At 34.3% G+C, this 26,241-nt stretch overlaps 1 protein-coding gene across 4 annotated transcripts in view; it reads left to right on the plus strand.

Annotated features, from left to right (window-relative positions):
- The window catches only part of LOC123674946 (homeotic protein antennapedia), a 315,971-nt gene that overhangs the window by 130,541 nt on the left and 159,189 nt on the right, over positions 1-26,241 (plus strand). The window contains exon 1 of one of the 4 annotated variants that reach the window (XM_045610154.1): positions 12,175-12,242. The exons of the other annotated variants lie outside the window; for them this stretch is intronic. The gene's annotated coding sequence lies outside the window, so the exon portion shown is untranslated. Of the gene's footprint in view, positions 1-12,174; positions 12,243-26,241 lie in introns of those variants that run through there. 4 annotated transcript variants of the gene reach the window in all.

The raw sequence follows: 26,241 nt of genomic DNA on the forward strand, positions 1-26,241 counted from the left end.
AACAGGAACTATTACGTAACGAACAATTTAACTCAAACTTTATTTTTACCCTCAATGTTGAAAGTGAATGAACAATTGGCGACAGCACGTTGAAGTAGAATGACAGATGAGTGCAATAAAGAACTTTTTTTCCACTAAATATAGTTCAATGAAGTTTTGCTTTTTGCATGAATGTAGAAAAAAGATCTTCATTCGATTAAGTCGTTTTAAATTAATTATAAATGATATTAGTCAAAGTATTTAGACTTTTTTTCTTCATTTATAGATTATTATTCATTAGAATTCGTTTTGTTCTCATGGATAATTGGTAATCCAAACGAGAATTTATTCCCTTAGTATTTTCTTCTAGAACAAAACAAATTTATCGAATTCTCCACGGTCGCGCATGAACAAAGTCGCGACACCGTTCACGAACACCTCTCCGAAACGACAAAACAAATTTAAATTTCAATAGGGACAGAACAACCGCCCGTGCACCGCAAAAATTCGGGCCGAACGAAAGAGACAGAAGGGGGCAAGTTTAATATTAATTAAATTTAGAGTGACTCGTCGTTACGCGAGTTCATTTGAGCGCCAAGAACGGCGGGGTTGGAGGGAGAGAGGAGCCGAATGACAAATTGGATTCACCCCTTTGAGCACAGCTGTTCGGCAGCGACTCCGCAAACACATACACACAGCACACCGGCTTGGTCCTTCGGGTCGGATACAGCGTTTCACCCCACCAGGAGGAGAACACGTAGTCCCGGCACACTGTGATTGCTTACACATTATGCATGTCGCGTAATCGCGGCCTTGTGACGGGATCCTATGATCCTTTTCAATTGGCCGATCGGGTTACTGAAGGTGCCCTGTCGTAAATCACGAGGGAGGGGGTTCGGGGGGGGTTGACGAGGGGTTGGTTATTTACGGGGGTTTGATTTGGGGCAGTTTCGGTTTATCATTGTTTGCAAATAGACGGATGAAGGTAGTCATGAATTTATTAGTTGGCAACTTGGATTTAGGATGAAAGGACTTCGAATGGAATTAATATATTTTGTAAAATGCAAATGAGTCTATTAAAGGTTAATCAATGTATTTATGTGAATATTGAGTTATTACAGAACTCTATAAAGCCTTTATTTTTTGATAGACTGATGAAGAATTTTAATTCACAATCGGGATACAGGGTGATTCTTTGACTTGTACAAATATTTTGACAGTAGATCCTTGAGGTCAAAATAACAAAACAATATCATTAATTTATTTAAATATTGAAATATAAAGTTGAATGGTAACTTTTGTACAAAATGAAATAAACAACGATAATGAATGGATGGATATAAATACCAGAGCTAATATGGGTAGCTCAATTCGTTATTATTATCGAAAATGAAGTAGAAAATCAAGATGAAAATATTTAATCTTCATCGTCAACGAAATTGGGAATTGTTTGGTAAATACTACAAATTTTTGAAGTGAGGTTATGATGATTTTCTAATATAGTAGCTCATTTCCAATTCCAAGGTTCAAATGGTGTAATTTTATGCTTGGAAAAACTTCAGTGTGTATGTTTCCAGGGGTGGCATAGCTCAATATGAAAATTTAAAATGGCAATTCTTTTAGGCTGAATCGGAAGAAATGGTAAAGGAAAAAAGGACTTTTGACCTCAGGAATCTTCGTTTGAAATATATGTACAAGTCAAAGACTTTTTATGGGGTTCAAAAATATATGAAACTCTCTTCATTTCATAAATCAAATCTTTCGGTAATATTGTAGCCATTCTCAGGGATAGAAAATTGAGTTGTTCCCCAGAAACTGTTTGATTCAAAAATTCTTTTTATTTCTAATTAAACGGCTACAAACATCCACTTTACAAGTGTCCCAAAAACTTCCTTGACACAATGTCAACTTCTGCAATTCTTCTTAGATGTATAAAGTCGTGCATTAACTACTTCGGTTGATGTCAATGAACAAGTAATACATGATTGATACAAAGTACAACCGATCGAATAATGAACCGAACATTGTAATAATGAACATTTTTCATCGTTTAATGGAAGTTGTTCCTTCATGCAACAAAAAACCCAATATGATTTACAACTTTTAATTGTGTTATGTTTCTGCTCATCTGTTTAAAAATGGAGATTAATAATATCATTAATAAAAATTAATAATTTCATTGATACAATGTACTTTTGCATCAATATAATGAAATTTCATTCCTCAACTTATGCCCCCTATTCATTGATATTATGAAGTTCTTTTTATCAATATCAAGATTCTGAAATTGATGTTGAGTGTTCGTTGTTTCGGTGAAATATTTATTGGTTAGAAGAACTTTTCATTAAATGTGTAAAGTCGAAAATTAACTGCTTCGGACAATTTCAATGGAGAGTAATAAATTATTGATAACAAATGCAACTGATGAAAAAATGAACCTTAAATTTAATTGGTTTAATGCAAGTTTACATTATATTAATTTTTTCTGTTCATCTATTGAAAAATGATGTCTCAACGCTTCAATACAATGAACTTTCTTTTTCTTTGAAGTTATGTAAACTTTTGGTTCAAGGTGTGTTTTCACTGTTATTTCTTTTATTTATTTTCTCATTCTTATTTTCGGGTAATATCAGACAAAAATTAATGTTATGAATAATTATGTTAACAAAAACAACCCAACCTTCCTCGACTATCATCTTCATAAGACCTTGGGGATTCCCTCAAGACGTTGAATATTTCTTCATCTCCCGCCTTCTGTGTTCCACCCCCACAAACAATGTCAAAACGTGGCAGAGTTAATTATTCCCGTCGTAAAGTTGGCGGGTAAAAGCTGTTCCGGTATTTCTGAACTATTCGTGTTAGTCACTCTCGCGCAAAGTTTGACAAGATGATTCTGTTGCTGGCTCCTTCTGTGTTTCGCAGTTCGGGAGGAAAATTTAATGTTCGAAGGGGAATAAATTACCTTTAGCGCCTTTTTGTCCCTGGGACCGTTTCGGTTAGAACGCGCAGCTACTTTTGAATTCGTTCACTGTCAATTAAAAAGTGAATAGAGTTTATTAAAAAGAGAGGCAAAAATCACTGTGAAACAATTTGTCCGAAATAATAAAATTAGTGTATTACCCGAGCGATGAGCATCATTGACCTCTATTATATTATTCACCTGAGTGAATAATATCAAAAAAATGGAAATACATTGTCCACAAATATTAATTCGTTCTAATCAGAGATCGTCAATGGGCTAGTTTTCATTTTTTTGTTAAGGATTAATTCTAAAAATTTAAGTAAAATGAAACAAAAATGTGGAAGAATCATTGAAATATCTCTAGAAATGAAATAGTTATGGGACTTTGAAGTTGCGCTTGGAAGAATAATTTCATAGTACGTGTAAGTGGCGTGACGTCACACACTAGACGACTGGTATTCGCAGAGTGCTTGCGAATTCATTGGTGTACAATCACTTGTGCCGTTCGTGTCGTGTATTGTTCGTTACACGATGGCTGAAATAACTTACTATATACATACATATAAATTACTTTTTTCTCTTTTTACTTTTTACTCCTCACATAAATATGTTTTGCCGTTAATAGACTTCAGCAACCAGTACTCAACTACAAACTGTTTATGGAACATTTTTTAAATAAATCATCGTTATAAGTTGAACCATGATGAAGCAAACTCAAAAGTAGATACTGACTTGAAAAGTTTATATCCTTTTATTTCAGCACTGACATAAGATGGATTTGAAGAAAAAAACTCCATCACTGCGAATATATCTATTTTAGGCAAATTGTCACTTTGTCCTTTCACGAAGCCTTCTTCCATTATGGTGACATAAAAACAAAACTAGAGTTAAAACTACACTGTACAACTACAAACGGCGCGAGAGCCTTGGCGCGGCTAAGATTTAAACGTAATTTATGGTGTAGCGATCACAGGCAAGTGCCGTGACGTCACAGACCAAAGACGTTCCGCGCTTAAATAAGTAAATTCTTCGAGGAGGTAGCTTTCTTGAACGATTTAAGAATAATTCATTCTTAAAAAAAAAAGTGCAGAATGGGCTCCTATTCCATCACGAATGCCAAATGCATGATTGTTGGAATTGCCTTCTACAACCAGTATTAGACGATATTTTCTCTATTTCAGTTTTGTGGAATATTCAGCATTTTCATTCGTGGAGATGAAATAATTGGTCTTCACAAGACTAAAATTCAAAAGTATCAAAGTTAATCTAAATATTTCATATCTCAACATCCCCACCATCGGGCAAATCGCGTCGTCGACACACCACACATCCCCGAAGCGGCGAAAAATATGCTCGCCCCTCCGAAATAGAATTTTTTTTCTGACCCCAACCCCTACAATATTTCTACCCGATAAAAACCCATCTTTTTTCCCCCCTGCCGCCCATCTCCTCAGCCTACAAATCATACGCAGATAAGGCGTCCACCGCCGGTGCGTTCTTCGCGACGGAGATATCGGCGAAGGAGGAATGGTATGCTAATTTCAGACGTGCTCAAAAACGCGAAGGAGATAACAGACCGAGGCGGATGTAGAAACAGTACCCGACGTTGTCACTCCATTAAACGTTCTCAGGGACAAAAAAAAATTATCAGTCATTAGACTCATTGATTACGGGTGTCGTTGCGATAAATATAATGGGTGTTCGAGTCGGTGGGAGACTTGACGAGCCGTTGAAAGCGTCGATGTGGGATTTAATTCTATTAACGCTCGACGGTTTTAATTTTTTTTTTCTGTGAGTTGGTATCTGATAACCTTTTGATGTGAAGTACACGTTTCAATGAACAATGTTTATAGTAATCAATCGAATTAAAATTTAAAGTATTTGTTGTCTCAACTTTGAATACATTTATTCAATCACATAAAAAACTGCAAATTTAATCCCACTATAAAAATAAAAATAATATGTACTTCAAAACAAATTAAAATAAAATCTGTTTTAAATGATTTCAACAAGTGTGCTATAACAATGCTCTAAACGAGGCTCTAACTGCATTTGTTCGTCATGAAAAATTCAAAATTTCCGCCGGAAATGGAAAAATTTTTAACGAAGTGAGAAAGAACCCAACCCAGTCAGGAGCGTTTTAGTTCTCGTTCATTCGTACGCTAAGTATTGGAGACCACATATACACTGGCGCATGAGAGACCGAGTGCTCAGGGTCTTCCTCATTTAATTTTTTTTTAAGGTTATGGAGATGTGAATAGCTCGAAATTTTGCACCAATTTTGCTCAAAGATTGTAATTGCGATTTTATAAAATCACCTAAAATCTCGAATACATACTTGGTTTTGTGGTCACGAAAATATTGGGTAATTTCTTTTCAATATTCTTCCCGAATTTAGTATGGTTCTGATAACGAGATCAATATGAAGTTTTCACAAGGCTTTATATTGTTGTTTTACAACCAGATGTAGATTGTTTTTTTTAGTCCACACTGAACCAAAAGCGTACATAAATTCTATGAAAAAGCTGTATTGATGAATTCAGTCATCCTTTTTCAAACCGAAGAAAAAAATACATTAATACAATGGAAAGTCGTTCTTTGCATGTTGTATCTGTTTATTATAATTAATTCTTGAACTCCAAACACTGAATAGTCTGTCCACACAGTGGATTATTTATATATCAGGCAGACAACTCTGTTAATTAAAAAATTAGAGGATTTGGAGATTTTTAGAAATAACCTCTGAATGAAGCAATTTAACGAGTTCATATAAAGTTTTGTTAATAATGTAATAATAAGATCAGCTCTGCATATTTGCTTCTTCTTAAATTTCTGGAGATGTGGAAGAAATATCATCTTCACTCACGACACTCACTTGTACCTTCACTAAAATTATTAAATTATTGTATGAAGTTTGCTTCTGACATCAGTAAAAAAAAAAGATTATGAGCTTTCACTGAACATGGATCGTCACCTTTATAGTTTAATATGTGAGGTTGTCGATGTAAAATAATTATTCTTTATTCACTAAAAGATAAATCGATGTCAAATTCACAAAAACGAAAAACCAAAAAGATATTAGTATTAGGGTGAATTTGTCAACAGAAATATTAGGCATGAACCTACTTAATGCCCAACCAAGAAAAATTCTTTCAATCACTTGAAAGTCTCCCGCTTTCCTAACGTACCTAACCTCACAACATCCACACCCTGAAAATGTCACAACAAATACTCGACATTTCCTCGAATGACCTTCCACACACACCACCCGATATATCAATAAAAAAAATACAACGAAACAATTATCTATGCAACAATCTCTCTCCTCACACTCCAACAGATGACTAACCGATAACGCTCATTACCTTTATCTACAACCCGATCAGGAATTTATAATGAGAATATGTCGGTAATAACAAGTCAGAGAAATATACACGTACATGCACATGTTATACACCTCTGCGACCAAAAACGCTAGACCAGATAGATCGAAGAGGACCTTGACAACAATCGACGTACTTCTCAGTTGCGTCACCAGGCAACAACTCTGGTCCAGAGGGCTTTCAGGAGATCGAAATATGCGGATGTTGAGAGAGAATCAGAGTCAAGGACTTCCACAAACTATGTGGAAGAAATTGGTCTTTTTTGGATGGAACCTGTTCGTTGGCATCGCTTGGTAGAGAACGGTACCATTGGTCAGTAATCGGGGGCATCCAGAGCCAACTCGGTGTTCAAATCATCTGGGTAGTACCAATATTATATGGGTCATTTTGGTATTGTCAGTAAATTGAACCCTTACGTTTATTTTCACGCTTGTTGCAGTGAAGCAGCTGGCTATCATTTCGCCTGATGTCTGTAATTTTCGAGTTTCAAGCCGAGATTGATCTGGTTTGGACCCTCTGATCAAGAATTCAAGGTCGAATACGTGTATGCGTTCCTTCCGCCGAGTAGACGATAACTCTCAAACGGAATGTGGCCAAAATTTGCAGGGTATAGGTTTAAGGTCCGAATATTTCAGTTGAGTTCCTTAATAATAGAATCCGTTGAATTGTATGATGAGTTATACCCAAATGATATGTTAATAATTGAAAAAATGTCCTTCCGATAGAACTGAAATTGCTGCAAATACTGACTTAGATTGGGGTATCAAGAGGCGTTAAACATTGTTTTTCTCCGATTGATAGCGAATATTGATTTCACAGATATATCCATCTGTAAAGTATTATTTTGCCTACCTAGGCAGCAAAGTGATTATTTTAAATGCGAATAAAACATTCGTCATTTTCTGACAATCAATATTTTTTGCCACCTTCCTTATATCTGGATGAATAAGTACTTCTAAGTCGCTGTCACTGTCCATAATATAAATATATCCGATATTTTTCCAAACACAGTCAGATATTTCGAGTTGTCAAACTATAATTATCATGGACATATAAATTTCCATAGCAACCAACCATTCCAACAATTGAAATTTCTATCAAATTTCGTTTTAATTTATCACTACAGGAAAAATAAAAATATTGTAGAGATTGTAATAATTTGCAAATACAATATCCTAGATGTATCATTATGAACAATCGAAGAAAAAATTATATGTTTAACCCGGCAGCAAAGTAGATGGCTGAATTCCTAGCCTCACTATGCTCTGCTATGAACTATCTGCCGCGGCAGCCAATCTACTAATTTGCTGCCTAGTAAAACAAATAAGTATTTTCTGTTGAATTGTCATATCTCAGAATCTATCTATTTAAAACTTTTTGGACTCCAGGACTGATCACAATTATGAAATTAATATTGAGTATTCGTTGTTCCGATGAAATAATATTCATTGTAGAGAAGAACTTTTTTTATTAGATATATAAAGTCGTACATTAACTGCTTCGGACAATTTCAATGAACACAAATATATTATTGATACAAAGAACAACAAATCTAGTTATGAACCGAATACTTTTTTAATAAACAATTTTCATTGGTATAATAGAAGTAGTTTCTTGGTACAATGAAAAAATAATTCAAGATGATGAACGACTTTGCATGGAACTAATGTTTTTGTTAATCGGTTGAAAAATAATAACCAAATTCGTGATTACAATGAACTTTTTATTGAATTTTTGGTGTCGTGTGCTTTTCTCATTTTTTTATGAATAAAATCGTATTGTTTTTCACAAACGAAAAGAACACTATGAAATAATTAATTTTCAATTACTTACAGTTGAAAAACAACTACTTCAAAAATACTAACAATTTGTTTTTCTTGTCCTTGCTTCATATCCCTCCTCGTGCACCTAAGAACAGGTCTTAAAATAGTTTTGTAAAGTCATGGTATTATGTAATGAGACAACAGTGTAGAACACAGTTGATTAGTCGGAAGAATGCAAGAAAACCTTCATTCATTCCAACTAATGAACCTAAAGCTGTCACATTCGTGTTTGAAATAAAAATACCATTTTGTTACCAATCAAAAGACACAAAATGACTCATTTCTCCTGCAGAAGGAAGCTATAAATTAATGGACCAGTGATCACTACGAACGAAATAAAAAAAAATGGCAACTGTATAAATTTTGGTTGATCACTTAGCTTATCTCACGAAAGGACCAAAAAGGAGTGGAGCAGACCGATCGAAAAAAAAAATACTTATACATCATATTCCTGCAAGGCCAACAAATCACATCAGCCTCTCCAGCGGCCAACCTATTGGCTCCCAAAAAATAATGAGATTGCGTTTCTTCAGGTGTTTTAACAATACAGAAACAGGTTTTTCATTCGTGTCTAGATAACTCGAAACAAACGCCGAGACCTCTTACGAAATAGATTTTTCTATTACCGACCGATTGGGCAAGTCTTTATTTAAACGCTGCCTATTCCTCATCTTGTCAACTATATATCTTCTTGATATATTCGGTTAGATAAAAAGTCCAAACGTAAGCTATGCGTTTCACCGCCAAACCGTTGAAAGCATGCGTGGGCCTTAAATTAAAAATGCTTTAATTTTTTTTTTTTTGTATTCGGACGAAAGCATGTTTATTAATGAGACTGTTTATCTGGTGGTGACCGGAGCACTGTGGTGGAATTTTGGAATTGTGATATTGTGGTTATTTAATTAAATTAAATCGATGAAAATTCTATGGGTTTTGTTGTTGAGATGTTATACAATTGGATGAATGAAATATTTGAGTTTGATGGTGATTGTTCCATGTTTTTATTACTACATTTCGGCGTTTATATATATAAACCTTTGCATCCAATCAAGGGCGTAGAAATGAGGGGGGTACTGGGGGTAAGTACCTCCCCCCCCCAAGATTTCCAAAATATAAAACTACAGAACTCTCGCAAAGACAAATAACGAAAATTTTTACATAATATGGACCAATTATCATTCACTTTCTTTTGATTCAGTGAAAAATCGGACCCTTTTACTATTTATGAGTTTATTTTCGCTTTCAAGATGAGTACTTTCATTGCACTATGAGCACATGTATGTCCGAGGTTTATTATTTTCATTTATGTTTCCGCTTTGTCTGCCACTTATTTGCCATCTGTGATTTTTGCATTCGCCATTTCACTTTCACCTCTTTGCTATAACTTAAAAAAGTAATTCAAAACCATATGATGCATTGTTAAAATAGTTTGTAGAATGAAATCCAATTGACTCCTTACTTCTTCCTCTTTTATTACATTAACATCGATAGAATTTCTCTATATAAATTCTGGGTTCAGGTTATGCAACGCAGGATTTTACTTCAAAATATTTTTGCAGTTTTTTTTGCCATTTGGATCCTTTGGCTGTTTGGATCCTGGTGCTTGTTTAAATAATATTATGGCTTCATATGAATATTTATCCCATATTTGCTATTCACTGCAAATTTCTTCAGATTCGTTCATTTTTTCAATAACACTTGATTTTGATATAATTTGAATCTGAATATGATGAACTCAATTTTCGTTGGTTGATAAACCATAGCTAGACAAAAATACACTCGTCGCTTTTATAACTAACCATAGTTATACAGGTGTTTCTGAATCGATTCGATATATTCAAGAAATAACTAAAAAAATGAAGATAAATTAAAAAAACATTGAATCAATAGTAAAAAACATTTTCTACGTATTCTTCCAACATAAACCGAAGTCATCACTCATTCTTATACCTCCCTGAATATTCCTAGCTAGTTTTTCCATTTGCTTCTTCGATAGAATCCCGAAAACGCCTGCGGTGAATAAATTATTTATAATGAAAAATTTTTTTCAATAAGATTCGGTTCCATCTAGGAATATTTCCCATGCTACTATGCTAGTCGTTATACCTGACGAATCACATCGAATTGTTAGTTATTGTATAATCCGAAACCGCAGGAAATTATTCGGTAGTAACAAACCAACGCATCAACGTAGTGAAGAGATTTGAGGCAACCTTGAACTTGCTGGATTATTTCGTCAATTTAGAACGATTCAATCTTCCTATCTGTTGTATTCACATATATAAAGTCCCATTTGATTCAACAGAATGTAATTCATGGTTTATTGAAAATATTTCACCCCTCGAGTATTCATTGGCGTAGCTAGAACATTTTTTAAGGGGGGAGTAGCCAAAACATATTCACTCATTCATAGATTTTTGATTATTTCAGAATTTCCCATTATTGTTAAATGTCAAAAATACTTAAATGGTTTCCACAAATTCATTTTATATCAACTAATTCTGGTTCGCGATTTTATTTTCATTAAAACAAATATGAACACATTTTTAATTTAATTCAAGCTGATATCAATTGTTATTTTGTATAATGCTCTTTTCTGTTTTTTTTTTGCATACGTAAATTTTTATGAATTTATAAAATATACTGACACTACGGTTTCTACTGTTTTTCTATTTTATAATACATACATATATAGATTCGAATAAACTTTCATTAAGTAAAGACCAGGTGAATAAAATATCACAAAAAAAATAAGGTGACATTTATTTACATATGCGCTGTGGTACATAATATACAGAGAATATAAAATTAATTGAAATGAGGAACTGAGAAACTGAAAAACCAATAAAGAAATCTAATCCAAGAACTATTTTGATTGAAAAAAATTCTGAATAAATTCCACAATTCAGAACGCCAACAAATAGAAATCAAGCACAAGTCAAGTTTAATTGTGAAGTTAAGTTAAGGATACCTCGATATTGAAAAAAAATATAGAAAAAGTGCCATCCGAACAATTTTTTGCCGAAAATGAGTCTGGTGAAATACATTTTTAAATGATTGACCAAAATTTCAACGATCTACCAATAATTCTTAAAAACATAGCTTTTTCTGATTCTAATACGTTCGTATTATCTCAAAAATAAGTTTCAATCTGATCACATAATTTGTATTATTTAATTTTCTATGAATTTTCAATGAAATTGTCCCTTCAAATGGTTCACTGATATTTAAATCGTTTAATCCAATAAAAATAAATCAAAACAAATCTAAATTATATTCGCTAAAATTATTTCTGTTTTTAATTTTATTCGAAAAAATATTTTCGTCAAGTAAAACCGAATTAATTAAATATTCATTTAAATATGAATATATGCCTTCATGAATCGAAATATAACTAATTTCAATAATTTTATAGGGTGAAGTATTGAATATATTCCTGAAGAAAAATACGAACCAATACCACATATTATAATTATTCTATTGCCCCCATTGCTGCGCTCATGGACCCGAACGCACCATAATAATTATACGCTCGCCACAAAGAAATTCTTCCCAAAATTCCCAATGAATTGGTCCCTTTCGAACACCGTAATTATAACTTTATTCTGTCCTCATCAAAACCAGGTAAAAATGGCACCGTGACAACAATGCGAACATCACTTCTCACATGGCAAACAAACATGCCCTCACAGAGGGTGCGATTATCTAGACGGCCCTGACAAAAGTCCCTAAATCCCTACAGCTATTGGTCCCATCCCCTCTATCTGATAGACGACCCTATCGATGGGCCTCAAATGGGTCCTGAGTTTTATCGGAGCCCCACGGCCAGGGCCCCTCCCCCTCTACAGGTTCGAATCTGAGTGCGGTAAAGCTCAAAAGAATTAAATTAGTCTCCGGGTAACTCAAGAACCACGAGCACACAAGCTTTATTGTATCCAAGTAGGCGACGCATCATTAACAAGTTTGTCTAGTGGAGTTATGTGGTGATTTTTCAACGTTTCTGTGTATATTTGTTTGTTGTGTTTGAGGTTGCTATTGTGATCTTTGTTTGATTATTTTTTTATGTGGAGTGGTTAATTGAGTTTTTTATTTTTGGTGAGTTTCGACTATTTTTATCGACCACTATACGTTTTCCGGTTTCTTTATATAATATTGAAGGTTTTCCAAATTTAAAATGAATTTACACTTGTTTTATTATTTCTTGTGATATAATAAAACTCTGAAATAATTCGAAGGTGCTTGGGAATTTGAACCAGATTTTTTTGGGAACCTAAATACATTCTACAATATTTATAAACAAAAATAACTGAATATTATGCCCACAACAAAATTGAGAAAATCACAAAATAAAATTAGAAATTGTTGTTTACAATATCAATAGTTTCAACTCTGAGCTTATGGTGGATAGATAAAAACGAGAAGAGTACCTATTGATATGAAGTCAAGAACTTTGGCGCGCTCATACAGAATGGTGTTCATTACATTCTCTCACAAAATTTCAAGTGTATGACCATAAACTTATTGTAATAAGTTTCCATTGAGAAAATCATAAGATCGAATCTAATTAGAAATTAGAATATCATCAATTTCAAGCTTGAGCTTGTGGTCAAGAACTTTGGCGCGCTTTGCAGATTGGTGTTTATTTAATTTTTTCCACAATATTTCGCTCTTGGTGGAATATACTTATTTCATTCCTTAGAACACTAATTTGGAGTCAACTACGTACCATGAAAACATAGAACACAATACCATTCATCTCTTTTATTCAACGATTTTTTTGGGAAACAAAAAAGGCTATAAAAATAATGAATTCGTGGTTGAAGTTTATCATTTGCGGTTATAATCTTTTTTTTTATTGAGATAAACAAATTAAAAAAAAATAAATGCAGCCCCTTATTCAATCTTTTAGAACAATGTCATTTCTTAGGCTCTCCCTGCGAATAACATAAAAAACTCGGCACAAATATAAATTTATTTATTGGTCATGTGAGTTATCAGCTCTGAAAAAGTTTTTTTTTTCCACTGAAATATATTTTGCCGAATTTTTGGATAAATCATGTCATTGAAGGACCTCACACACGAAATTTCAGTAAAATATGACGGATAGATTCTAAGATATCAATATTATACAAAGAAACATTTTTTTTATTTTTACAACGAACCAATATCCACTAAATTTCGAATTAAAATTTGTTTCCTAAATTAACTAATGAATTAGTAGATACATATATAATATATGGGTATTTTTATGTTCATTTTGTCTAATAATAAATTGTATTTTTATGTTCATTTTGTCTAATAATAAATTGTTAATCTCCCTGAAATTTCACGAATATATTCATATTAGCAAATGAAGAAAAAAAACGGTATGAAAAATTTTCCATCGTCAGCAAATCATCCTAAACTTTACTTAGAATGTCTAAAAATCGACGAAACTTGTCTTAAAGATACGCTAGTTTCTTATAGTTTTCTTTAGTTTCAGGTTTAATAGTTATTATTATTGTTAGATGGAATTTATAAATTGATATGAAATTCACAGCATCTTCCGTTTGAATGATGCGATAGTGAAATGTATTAACTCATCCATGTACTGAACATACATCATTCACACTTGGTGGCTCTCAGATCTTATCTCTCCGCTATTTTGCATTCGCAAATATATTTCAAAATTTCGCACGCTCAAATGCATAAAATATCTTATGACCTTTCTCCGGAACGTTTTTGAATTTCGAAACAACAGTCTAAACCTCCTTTAAGACTATCGGCATTCTTCTAATAGTCAATAATCAAATGTATTCTTCCGTCCTTCAATCTGAAAGTTAGATAAACAAACGACGATGTTTGAAACATTTGAATAAAATCGGAGTTAATCAAATTAATTTTGATTTATCACAAGTGTGAATAACGACCGGATTATAAGGATATCAAGATTCAGTTGAGACAACTTGAAATCGTCGGTTCGTGATGTGAACCAGATGCCATTTTGTTGAAACGTTCAGTGAGAGTTTTGTGAACCTACAGCTTCTAGAGAGAAATGTGTACCTATTATGCCTATGGTTTTATAAAAATGCATAGTTGGTGAACTTATTCAATTTTATTATATTTTAACAGGATTCTATGATTTTAGATCCTTTATTTGGCTTTTTTACGACTAAAAACAATTACTGTTGAATCAATTGAACAAATCTAATTGAATAATGACTGAATCTGATGTAAAGATTGAACCTTATACTGCTACACTGCTACAGCCATCTATAGCAAAACGGAGGAAGCAAAATTGTACACCTAATATTATATTAAACCTATAAAATTAGGAACATACAAATTATCTGAATTTCATTCGTAATTCTAAACAAATTATATTTCTTTCAAACGAAAAATATCGCAAGATCAATTCAATCTAGCCCCATTCGATCAAACACTCCATAAATAAATTGAACAGCCTCTTCGCAACTGCTAAATTCACTTCCAATCCCCTGCGTTGAACGGATTCGATATAAAATCTTCCCTACACGTTCCGAAGATCGTAGCTTTCATCCCAAAAACCCAAGTCCCAGACCCTGTTAGGGTTCTGGGGTCCCAAAGGAAAACAGAAAGTGTAGAGATAGGAACGGCGAAATGGCCAAGTTCAGATGAGACCCAGATAAACAGATTAGGATGATTTAACAAATCGCGGACGAGTTTGTCTGTGTGTGTACTGGTTGGCCCAACCCAATTTGAAAGTTCGTACTCCATTATTCAGACCCTAGCATACGGAATGGCGAATTTTCGACATTTTCATAGAATACACGAGATGTATGACGGAGTCGGACGGATGGTTTATGTCCCCCCTTAAACTTTTCTTACATTCACTTTAGGCAACGCGTGATTTATCCGAGATGTTTGTTAAAGTTTGCGAAGTTTTCGAATAATTTTTTTCGTGTCAGATAAACCACTTTACGGAGTGATTCATGAGACGCGGGTTGAGTTATTGTATACCCGAAAAAAGTATTCGATTCTGGAGTCGGATTTTTTGCGAGGGGCGAGGATGAAAGAGTCGCGGTATTATTGTGTTCAGAAAAAATTTTGCGTATAAATCAAACTCACATTTCCTAACGGAGAGGATTTTTGTTGAATGCACTGAGGACATAAAAATAAATATTCTCAATACGGATATATATTTCTGAATAATGCAACGTTTACGCAACATGGCGTCAGTGACATCACTTAGAAATATAAAATCAACTGTCATTTATAAATCTGTTTGTTTTCTTTTTTGATCCAACGTTTCCTTTCCTCATGATCATTTTCACTATAGCAATCTTTTTGAGTTTCTGATACAACGTTGTTTTGGATACCCTGAATATTTAGTGACCTTTCTATAGTGAAAATTTATATCTACGGACTCTCAAAATAACTAGCATATTTTATTCTAGAAAATAACGAAATTGTTGAAATTGAATCCTTCAATGTTTCTCATCTATTTTTCCGATTCAAGTCTGTACCGAGCAGAGTAATTCAAGTCATGCGTTTGGAAGTGCAAGTATTTTCCTGTACAAGTGACCGAGCAGTGTGCCAAAATTTATAGACAAGCAATTAATATCTCTACATGAGACGTTGTAAAAACGCGGTGTGCATTCGTTGGCAACACAAAAGATAGAGATAAAAGAGGACAACAAGAAGAAAAGGGAACATAAATTTTCATTTATTGAGTGCGAACTTCAGGAAGTATCAAATAAATGGAGTTTACGTTTCAGAAACTAAAAAGATCAAAGAATTTTTACTTTTGCCGATGAGAGTTTCTTAGAAATTCTTTGAAATTTTATATTGGACTAACAGCTCGTTTTTTCTGAACAGACGTATATTCAGTTATGAAAAATTAATATCAATCCAATATATTAGGCTCAGATGCAAACATAAAACATCAGTTATTTTATACAAAATGAAAAAAAATATATAATAATATATCAATCATCATACCAATGTATATACCTACGTAAAATTTTTATATACATACGTATATACAGGGACCATACCTTTTGACTTCCGACACAATTCCGAATGCTATACCTTATCGATCCTTTCAATTGTGAATTTGATCTTGTATTCAAATCTCGTTGTTAAATATTTCTCATTACATTTTTGTTGTGTTCACAGAAAAGAACAAGAAAAACCGGAAGTGTATTGTAAGTTTAAAATTTGAGTATAGTAGGTTGATTTGTATTTTTTTTTCAAAAGTATTGGAAAATTCCATCAGGTGATAAACCAGCCAAACCACGGCTGAAAAGCCCAAAAATTTTCAATGCTGTGCTTTTAATGAAAGCTTTTACGGTCAGGTTATACACCTGACCGTAAAAGCTTTCAGCATTATTTTAAAACTTTTTTTATCTGATTTTTTTTTTAATTCCGTCGGCCTAAATTCAGAGCGAAACTCGGAGGATTTCCACTAATTCCAGAGGTCCTCAACGCGAATCCGGCACAAAACAAGATCCGGAAAAACATATTTCCCAGACGTCATCGTCCGTTGCCGACAAATGCAAAACAGGAATCTCCCCAAACTTTCAACGCAGTATAAATGCTAATTGGCCCTGATTTCGTCGCCCGCGAACAGTTTATTTCCTCTGTTTACAGCAGATAAAGTCCTGGCCCGCGAGTATGATTCACTGCCCCTAAAATCGCCCCCAAAAAATGCTAACCACCCTTAAACACCGTCACATCCTAACCGCCCTCTCGCAGGTTTAAAGCGACCGGCTTCGTTTAGAATGTGAATGAGCGGTGGTCATAGAGGAAATAAACAACCCTTCCACCGATGGCTCTTCGGCAGCGTATGGTCTTAGTCCGAAACCGGATGGCCACCCCCTTCCCCAGTTTAATAGACATGGATAATTGCCGGCCGCGAAGAATTCATATATTATGAGGGTGTTTTGAGTTATGGTAGAGGATCGGACAAGTTCAATTTAGAATTTACATTGAACAGACGCTGCTTCTGCATGTTACGCAGGCGTTTGTGGCTGGAGTGGCTTGTTTACGTCTGGAAATCGACATTCCCGCGTCTTAGAAATTCAGGTTACCATGAGAATATGGCAGTACGACGTCTGCTATGAAATATAACTCAACTGGTGTAATATTCAGGTTTTTGTGGCCTTTGCCGGTCTGTATGTTGTTAATGTAACTCAGTAATGATGAGTAATCGATCAATTATCGCAATAAAATCATTCCTACGTTCGATTTTGGTTCCCTTTTGAATCTGCTACTAATGATCGAATTTCTGCCTGACTACTGCTTTATATGTTCCTTGTTCCGGTCAACATTTCATTTGAAAGATATGGGTCTATCTATGTGACCTTATTCAAATTACTACAGGCATCATTTTCGTCAACACGAAGAACCGTTATTTCTTTCTTTATCTTCGTTTTTTATTTTCAAAGCTACTTTCAGGGTAATCTTAATTCATTTTTCTACTAGTAACTATTCAAGCTATTTTGCTTTTCTTCTGTGGGATAGTTGAAGCAAAAATGAAACGGGGCCTATAATAGATCCTTGGGGCACTCCGGATTCAATATACCTTGTCGTCGGCCTCGTTTTTTGTAAGTTGACACCAAATTTTGTTATATACGAATGCACCGTTTTCGTCAACTTCGATGAGAATTGGTTATTTCATATAGATATCCGTGAAGACATCTTTTGACATGTCCACAAATACGGCATCTGTGCGTCTTGCTATATTTAAGGTCACCTTCAAATCCCATCAATGTCACCAATTGCAACTTTTCAGGGGTTTCCTCATTTATTACAAAATCGATTAATCTTCTATACTTATAATATCACTTTTTCAATTATATCACTCAGAAAAGTGACTAAGCTTATTTGCCGATGGTTTCTCATTTTTGCCTTTTTTCTTCATCAGTCATCAGAATCATGTTTGCTGTCTTCCATCAACCTGGAAAGTGTCAAACAGACATATAGCTTTAGATATTTCCAATAAATCATCCGTTGCTTCCTCTGGCAAGATCTTCAGTGCCTGTCAACCACAATAAACGTCGCAATTTCTGGCCCACCAAGGCAAACGCCACCATATTCACGTCAGCTGTTCGCGACAAACCTACCAACCTTAAAAATAGATAGATACGCACATCGATATTCACGCCGCGTGCGTTTTTAAAATTTATTGTTTTGTGTAGCACCGAGACCACCTCGTTGAATTTGGTAGCTCGACCATCAGAGCTATCGAAGATTAATATTTCAAACGGACACCAAGTCCGGAACAGGCATCACACCAGCTCTGTATTGGGATATGATCCGCGGTTGTTTCAGATGAGCAATAAAATTTATGGCCCGTGTAAACGGTGCTTAATCAATAGACAATGGAGACTTCCCGCTAACTTGGACTGAAGCATGTTTACACTATCGCAAATGATGCTTGTTTAATTGGAATCGTATCCGACAGGTCACTTAGACGGAGACGCTGAGTGAATCATGAGGCGTTTTCGTTGATGGGATGAGGATTAATCATTGAACTTGGTAGTTTTTTTCTGCTAAATGTTATGCATGAACCCATTAAACTTGAACATTTTGAGTGCAGTGCACAAATAATGAATATAAATATCTAACAGTAGAGAAGCCTATTTAAATCAGATGTAGAGTATACCGCACACTTCATTGGAGAAATTGCCCCCATGTCAAATTGGCTGCACTTTAGATATGTTATTGCCCAAGTTATTCCAAACAGAAAGTTTAATAGGCACAAGTTCTTCTATAAGCTAGTTTTGACGCTGAAGGCCCTTGAAAACTGTCATTTGTTCTCCATTGTTAGGGATTCACGGCTTGACTTGAGCTTGACTTGATTTAAAATCGAGATTTTTTTATTTATTAAATTATTTATTTATTATTCATTGAATCACTATGAATCATAAGAAAATAATAAAAAATAATGTTTCTCAATACTGAGAAACCTCCAGGCTTTGTTTGATTCCATAATTTTCCATCCAGGATCTAAGACACATGAGGAATCTTACAGATTTGTCGCCTAACCTATTGCTAGTTTTTGTTATTGTAAGAAATGCTCTGGAAAATTGCCTTTCAACGGAAGCTGAAGATGCGAATCACTATGAATCATAAGAAAATAATAAAAAATAATGTTTCTCAATACTGAGAAACCTCCAGGCTTTGTTTGATTCCATAATTTTCCATCCAGGATCTAAGACACATGAGGAATCTTACAGATTTGTCGCCTAACCTATTGCTAGTTTTTGTTATTGTAAGAAATGCTCTGGAAAATTGCCTTTCAACGGAAGCTGAAGATGCTGGCGTTGATAAAAAATCCTTTGCAATTTCGACAAAGTTTGAAAAGATATTCCAGAAACTACCTAAATCTACCAATAGATTTCATAGAAATCTGAGAAAACTACTAATAAAGTCACACTGGCGAATGTTTCAGTCTCTCGGCGCTCGAGAAAGCCTCTTATTTGGTATAAGCGCGCACGAGATTGCAGAAATATATGCCGTCCGACGCGTACATATCATGCTCAAGTAATATCAAATAGCTTGATATGAAGTTAAGCAACAAATATCTAACATCAAGTCAAATCAAGCTCAAGTATGTTATTTATCACGAGCTTGATTTTCAAGTTAAGTTGTTGGTTAAAATGTCAAGCTACTTGGTTTGGTGATTCCCTATCCATACAAAACGTTATCCTGGATAATCATCACTATTCTGAGTAATCAAGAAGTGAAGAGTTCATTAATATAAACTATAATTTTTCAAGAATGAGGCGAATCGATGGAAATTTCGGACCCAGAGATATTGAAGAGGATAAAAAGCGAAGTCGCGATGCAGTTCTTGGACCTTTCCTCATATTTGGAATGATGATAGCCGCTATTAAAATAGTCCCTTACGTTTTGAGAGTCGACTAGTGAGCTTTATTAATTTTCGAAGAGCATCTTGTCAACCAAAGACTATTGGAAAAATGTACTGGGGATGGTACTAAACCTCATTGTGATAAAAATTTTGTATGTTTTACATTACTTGTTAGGAAATATTTATCATAATGTTTTAGTAGTTTTTTTAGCCGCACCGCGGTATTCAATTTACTACTTTGCTGTCTATCAAAACAAACTATTTTCCATATGAAAAAGAAATGAGCTATCACAATCTCCCGAAGCGTCAAACGCTCGAAAAATCTAATCGGAAGCCTCTCTCAACGTCTCGGAATCCCAGAAAGACACACGGCCGAAGAAACCGAGTCTCCGATCGGCATATTTCTGAAAATAAACCTCACGTAGCCTCTCGGCTATTTCCTACGGCCGACCGGGGGTAAAAAAAGCCCCATTGTTCGAAGTCCAATAAAACGCACAAAAAATTCTTTGTATTTTTATTAGTCCCAGCGCGCTGCTCAGCTCGCAGAGAGAACTGTAGACACTGACCTCGATCGTTTGAGGCTCTCAAACAAAAACCACTTACCCGGCAATAAGTCTCCTCGAACGGGATTCTTATGTGCATCGCTCTACACGCTTTGAAAGGTGTGCAGAAGTCCCGTGGAGTAATGCACTTTAAATTGCCGCGCGGTGACGAAAAAATAACGGGTACGGATCTGGAGGTGATTTATGGCATCAGGCTGTTTTTTGCGCGTTTTACGGACCTGGACAGACGGTTGGGGGGCTGCAAAAAGTCGACCGTGACGTGATGGTGATTGAGACGAGAATCCGGATGCACGTCGAAAAAAACATTGCGCCCTTGGATACCACATAACCGTATTCAAGTGTATGTTGTCAGTGCTTTCCTCGCATTTGTTTTCTATTTCTATGGTTTTAACGCTGTTATTATAATTATTTTAGTTTCTCCATACAGGGTGATTTGAAATTCAGTATCAAGATTTCAGGGGCGTATTTTTCAGGTCATAATAATACTTTTTTCCATAAACATGTGTCCGCAAACGATTCGTTACCGGACTACAGAGCGTTACAGTTTTTTCTCTTAATAGCCCTTTCAGTTTTGGAGATATTAAGATCAAATTTGAAATATAGGTTCGATAGGTTTTTTATCAATTTTATTCAAAGGAAACTTGTAATTTAGATCATGAATCTAATACTTAGAGTTTTTGTTTTCAATGGGATAATAGGGTCCTAACTTTCGTTTGAAATTTGAGTTGAATGTAGAGAGTTAAAAAGTGATTGAAATTTAAAGGTTTTTTTCTTTGAAAAATCTATTGATTTTTGACGAATTCTCATATTAGTCAAAACATCTAATTTTTGACGAATCATGTAAATTCATCAAAAATCAATAGATTTTGGGAAAAAACCTACTACTTAATTTCAACCATTACACAATTATTATATTCATGTGTGTAACTCCAATTATACCTTTTTTGTTTGTTTTCTCTGTAGCTTTGATAAAGTCTAAATATATAGACGAAACGTTGGCTTAGTCCAAATTGGATTTTTCAGTAGTCCTAAGTCCTAACCCTGTACATACCTATATCGAAAAGAACAATAAAAATAACAACGCTACAAGGAGAGATTATATGGAGTTGCATCTTAATCATCCAATTCCATTTTATAGTGAAAAACGAATGTCATATCCTTGCCAACGAGATGTCTCAAAAGAGGGCATTTTGAGTTATTGTAGCCTACCACTTGAAAGCAGGTGATTCTTAAAATTTAAAACTCTGTGGTACTCAGAATAAGAGAGATAGAACAAACATATGTTATATATTCGTAATCAGGGAGCTAGTCAAATATAGAAAAATATACAAGGTGTTCCATTTGAAAAAATGAAGTTGCAATCAATATGTTGGACACTTTTCGTTTTGTGAAATCAATTTAAAAAACATTAGTCGATTTCGTGAAACTTTTGTAAAAAACATTTTTTGTACCTCTTTTAGAAACAAAGTTAAAGGGGGGGTCAAATTATGGTGAAAAACCCGGTACCTACCATATTCGTTAATTCTAGTATTGAAGAAGACAAAAACATATTACCAAAAAAGAGCAATGACGATTCTAGGTGCTTAATATAATGTCTTCCTAAAAGCGGATTATATTGGCTCATAATCCAATAACATCCACAAAGGACGTTAACACTCACAACAGGGATGTCAATACCTGGCCTTAATTCATTTAACTATAAGAATTTTGATGTCAATATTTACAATGAATGAGTTTTCGTATAATTTACTTCAGAATGTATTTAATTTCAAATTAGTTATTATGAATTTGATTTTATTAGATATCACTAGTGCGGTTATGAATAGAAAAAAGCACTAATGCGATAATGAAGGTTATTATGACTTATTATTAAGATGACTGAGAAATCATAATCATTATGTGACAATAATATATATTTCCTGCCAAATGAAGTGTTTTACCACTGGAATCAGTTGCCTGGAGAGGTGGTCATGTCGGGGAGTGTGAATATGTTCAAGGCGAGAATGAACTTGATTTTTTTTGCCTATCATGATTTGTATATTTGTATGTGTGTATATTTTTCTATTTTGTGAGCTCAATAGAATTTTCGTTGCTCTTACCCATTAAATAAAAATAATAATAATTGTATATAAAATACTTTACCGACGCCTAGGCACTAGTAGACAAGACCAATCGTCTGGTCTACGAATACCGTAAGTATTCCAGATCGTGGATCGTGGAAAAAAATTGTAACATGAAGTTCTTGTATTTGATTAATGCAAGTTGAATAATATAATACTTTAGACAGTCTTAAATATTCATTTTCCACTTCTGTTCATACTTAGATTCCCCAAAGATCACAACAGCTGGCGTGAAAAACAAAAAATTATAACGCCACTTGATTTCGCCATATATACATATTCATAAAAACCACCCGAAATATTCTCATTTGAAGCGTCTTATCTTGCCATCATCGCACATTACGAATCAGAAAATTTGCATCCAGCAAAAACCTCGGGACAAATAAAAGAAATTCCTTTTTGTCACTCCATTTTGGCTTCTTTGTTCGTCGGCCATATTATAATTAGTTTCTGATTTATGACCATCCAAGATTAGCACATATGGTAATTCGCCAGAAAGTTGGCAAACGTTTCGAGAACGGGGGTTTTGAACGAAAGACATGGGCGTGCAGGAGAGATCGGCGTTCGGGTTATTTTAAACTTTCACTAGTTGGGAGTTTCGACTAGTCTTAGATCATCTATGCGGGTTCATTCATTATATTAATGATTATTTTTGGTGTTTGTTTTTGATCTTAGTCCGTTTGTTGCTGTTCCAAGCATTTGTAAGGATCATTTCCTATCATAGATTGCATTAATAAGACATGCCAACACTGAAAAACAAAGGTATCAATGAATTCATAGAAGTATTGATGTGCTTCAGTCATCATTCTCCAATCGATGAACAAAAACATCAATACAATAAAAAAGCGTTCATTGTATGAATCAATATTTTACTCTGTACCAAGGAACAACCATTAAACCAATGAAATATTCATTAATTCAATATTCGGTTCATTAAATCAATGTTCGGTTCATTAATTCAATGTTTGCTTCATTAATTCCATGTTTGGTTCATTATTCGATCGGTTGTACTTTGTATCAATAATGTATCAGTGTTCATTAAAATTGTGTGAAGCAGTTTATTCAATCTCTGCAGTCAAGTGATATTCCTTAAATGTTTCAAATTACTCTGTGTGATAAGCAAGGCCTTATGAACTTTCTAGTTTTTCATTCCATAAAATTTTTGATTTCTGTATATCTCTGAACGAAAACTGTAAATATTATTACAGGGATTGGTTTTTGGCATAGAGTAATACATAAACACATATAGAGGAAGTATACTCGATTTTTACATGTCCCCAACATGGTTAGATTTTGATATATTTTAAAATCTACAATTTTCTATATTAGTATGAATGTATATTATATTGAATGCAATATATTTATTTGAGTGATTCCCGGTTACATATGCAAATTTGAATATTTGGAATCCGATATTTTTTTTTTCCTAATTGTCGAATTTATAATAAGTAGAATACTTATTATTTTCTGTTTCTACCTGCTGAAATCCAAGGTTTGGCAACTATTGCTCTCCTAGTGTCATCAGTTGTTTCAAGTCGTTTGGTGCGCTTGAAGTTTGTTTTCTGAATTTCTGATATATTTAGGTATTTATTTCAATATATTTTGAGTCAATATGAAACGTTGATTTGCTATGGGACATAAGAAGTGCGTTCTTTATGGAGAAACTCGCGAATTGAGTGAAATATCGTGTCACTGATATGTTTTAATTTCCGCGCGCTTCATGTCAAATTTGACAGTTCATGTTGGGGACAAAATTTGCTTACTGAAAATGTTATATGCTTTCTCTATCTATGTTTATAACTCCGAGGTTTTTCCTCGTGCAATTTTCCGGTCGACCGCTCCGCCACTGCGTTAGGGGGAGAGGTACCGGAAAAATTCTTATTTGGGCGCTTAAAGAGTGCTCGCGGATTTGCGTTTTAAATTTCGTACGTTAAGCCGTTGCTGCCATAATGGATTAGGGCAGAGCCTTAGTGCGAGACGAATCTCCTCGGGCCCCTTTGGCTGTGCGGCTGACAGCAGAAGGCCCCCAGAATATCGCCCCACCCCTCCCCTCGTGTAGAGTCTGACCCTAATCTAGCCGGCTCTGACAGCAAGCCAGCTGCTTTCTGATAAAGCTCGTCTTAGACTACGGTACTTATGCGTTATTTATGGCCCGGCTCTAGAAATAGCCTCGGAATTAGTTCTTGGGCCCCGGTGTCTTCTGTTTTTCTGGATTAGATTGATTGCGAATCAGCGGAGGCTGTGGTGGGAAGGGGAAATAGCTGTTTTGCTCAAATTTTCTCGATTATCCGATGTTCGAACGCTGTTATGACAGCTGAGCCTAATGATGCGTGGAATGTTAATCTGAATTTATTGCCAGAGTGAAAGTTGAGGTTTGTCTTCGCCTACGCGGATATTGATGATTTTTCATCTGTTCGCCATTAATTTTTTTGGGGTATGAAAATTTTTTTAACAATTTTTTTCTACCCACTTATTGTTATGGATCGTTTATATAGTTTTTGATTTTAGAATAGAATATTTAATTTAAAATTTGATATATCAATCCAATAACGAATATAATCCACGATCCATAACAATTGGCGCCCCACGTTGGGTGCCAATTGTTATTGGATCGAAATATCAAATTTTAAGTTAAATATACCATTCTGAAATTAAAAACAATATAAACGATCCATAACATTACATATTCCAGTTAGATTCATTGGTCACCTCAAGTGATTGATATAGTCTAAGACTAGTATGCCCAAATGAGACTCATTTAATTTATCAACACTGATCGCCTTGAAAGGTATTGAAATTTCTCCTTTAATCTTATCGAATCAAATTCAATATAAATCGATCTAGACGTTCACGTGTAACTAAAACGAATTAAAATTATATATAACGATTCTTATTGAATTATTCTCGAGAAAAAATTAAAAATGATATAAAAGCTTCGAATTTTAAACCAATGTTGATTTGTTAATCTCATAGTTGTTTCAACCAAACATCAAAAACCATAATTTTTTAATTGACGAAACAATCACCATTCACGTCGACAAATAATAATATAAAAATGGTTATTAATTAACATGAAATGCAGACAAAGAATAATACTATTTCGAACCAATTCAATCAAACACACATATTCATTCAAATATTCCGTCATATTCTCAATAAATCTACATAAATAAATCGCCATCATTAGCATAATAATACGACAAATCAATGCTGATTAATTTTGTACCTAATTGGCTGCAATTCGTTTTACACCAGGATATTTGGGCAAATCACCAGAAGCTGGATTGTTTATGTACTAATTAGTAATTACCTTATGAAATATCTAGATTCATGATTGCACGTTCCACATAGCATATTATGCACCTACATATTATTGTATAACTCACATATCATAAACGATTTGTTTACGCCAAAATTGTAATCTCAGATAATTCATCAACTTTATAGCGAATAATTTTTCAATTGTGTTCAAAAAAATTATAATTATTTGTGTTGTATCTTGTTTAACTATTCACTAAAATATACGCCGAATATATTCGTTACAATAGTCGGGCGTAGTCTGACAGTGGGGCCCG

The sequence above is a fragment of the Harmonia axyridis genome, chromosome 1 (genome assembly GCF_914767665.1).
Source record: "Harmonia axyridis chromosome 1, icHarAxyr1.1, whole genome shotgun sequence".
Taxonomy (NCBI): Eukaryota; Metazoa; Arthropoda; class Insecta; order Coleoptera; family Coccinellidae; genus Harmonia; species Harmonia axyridis.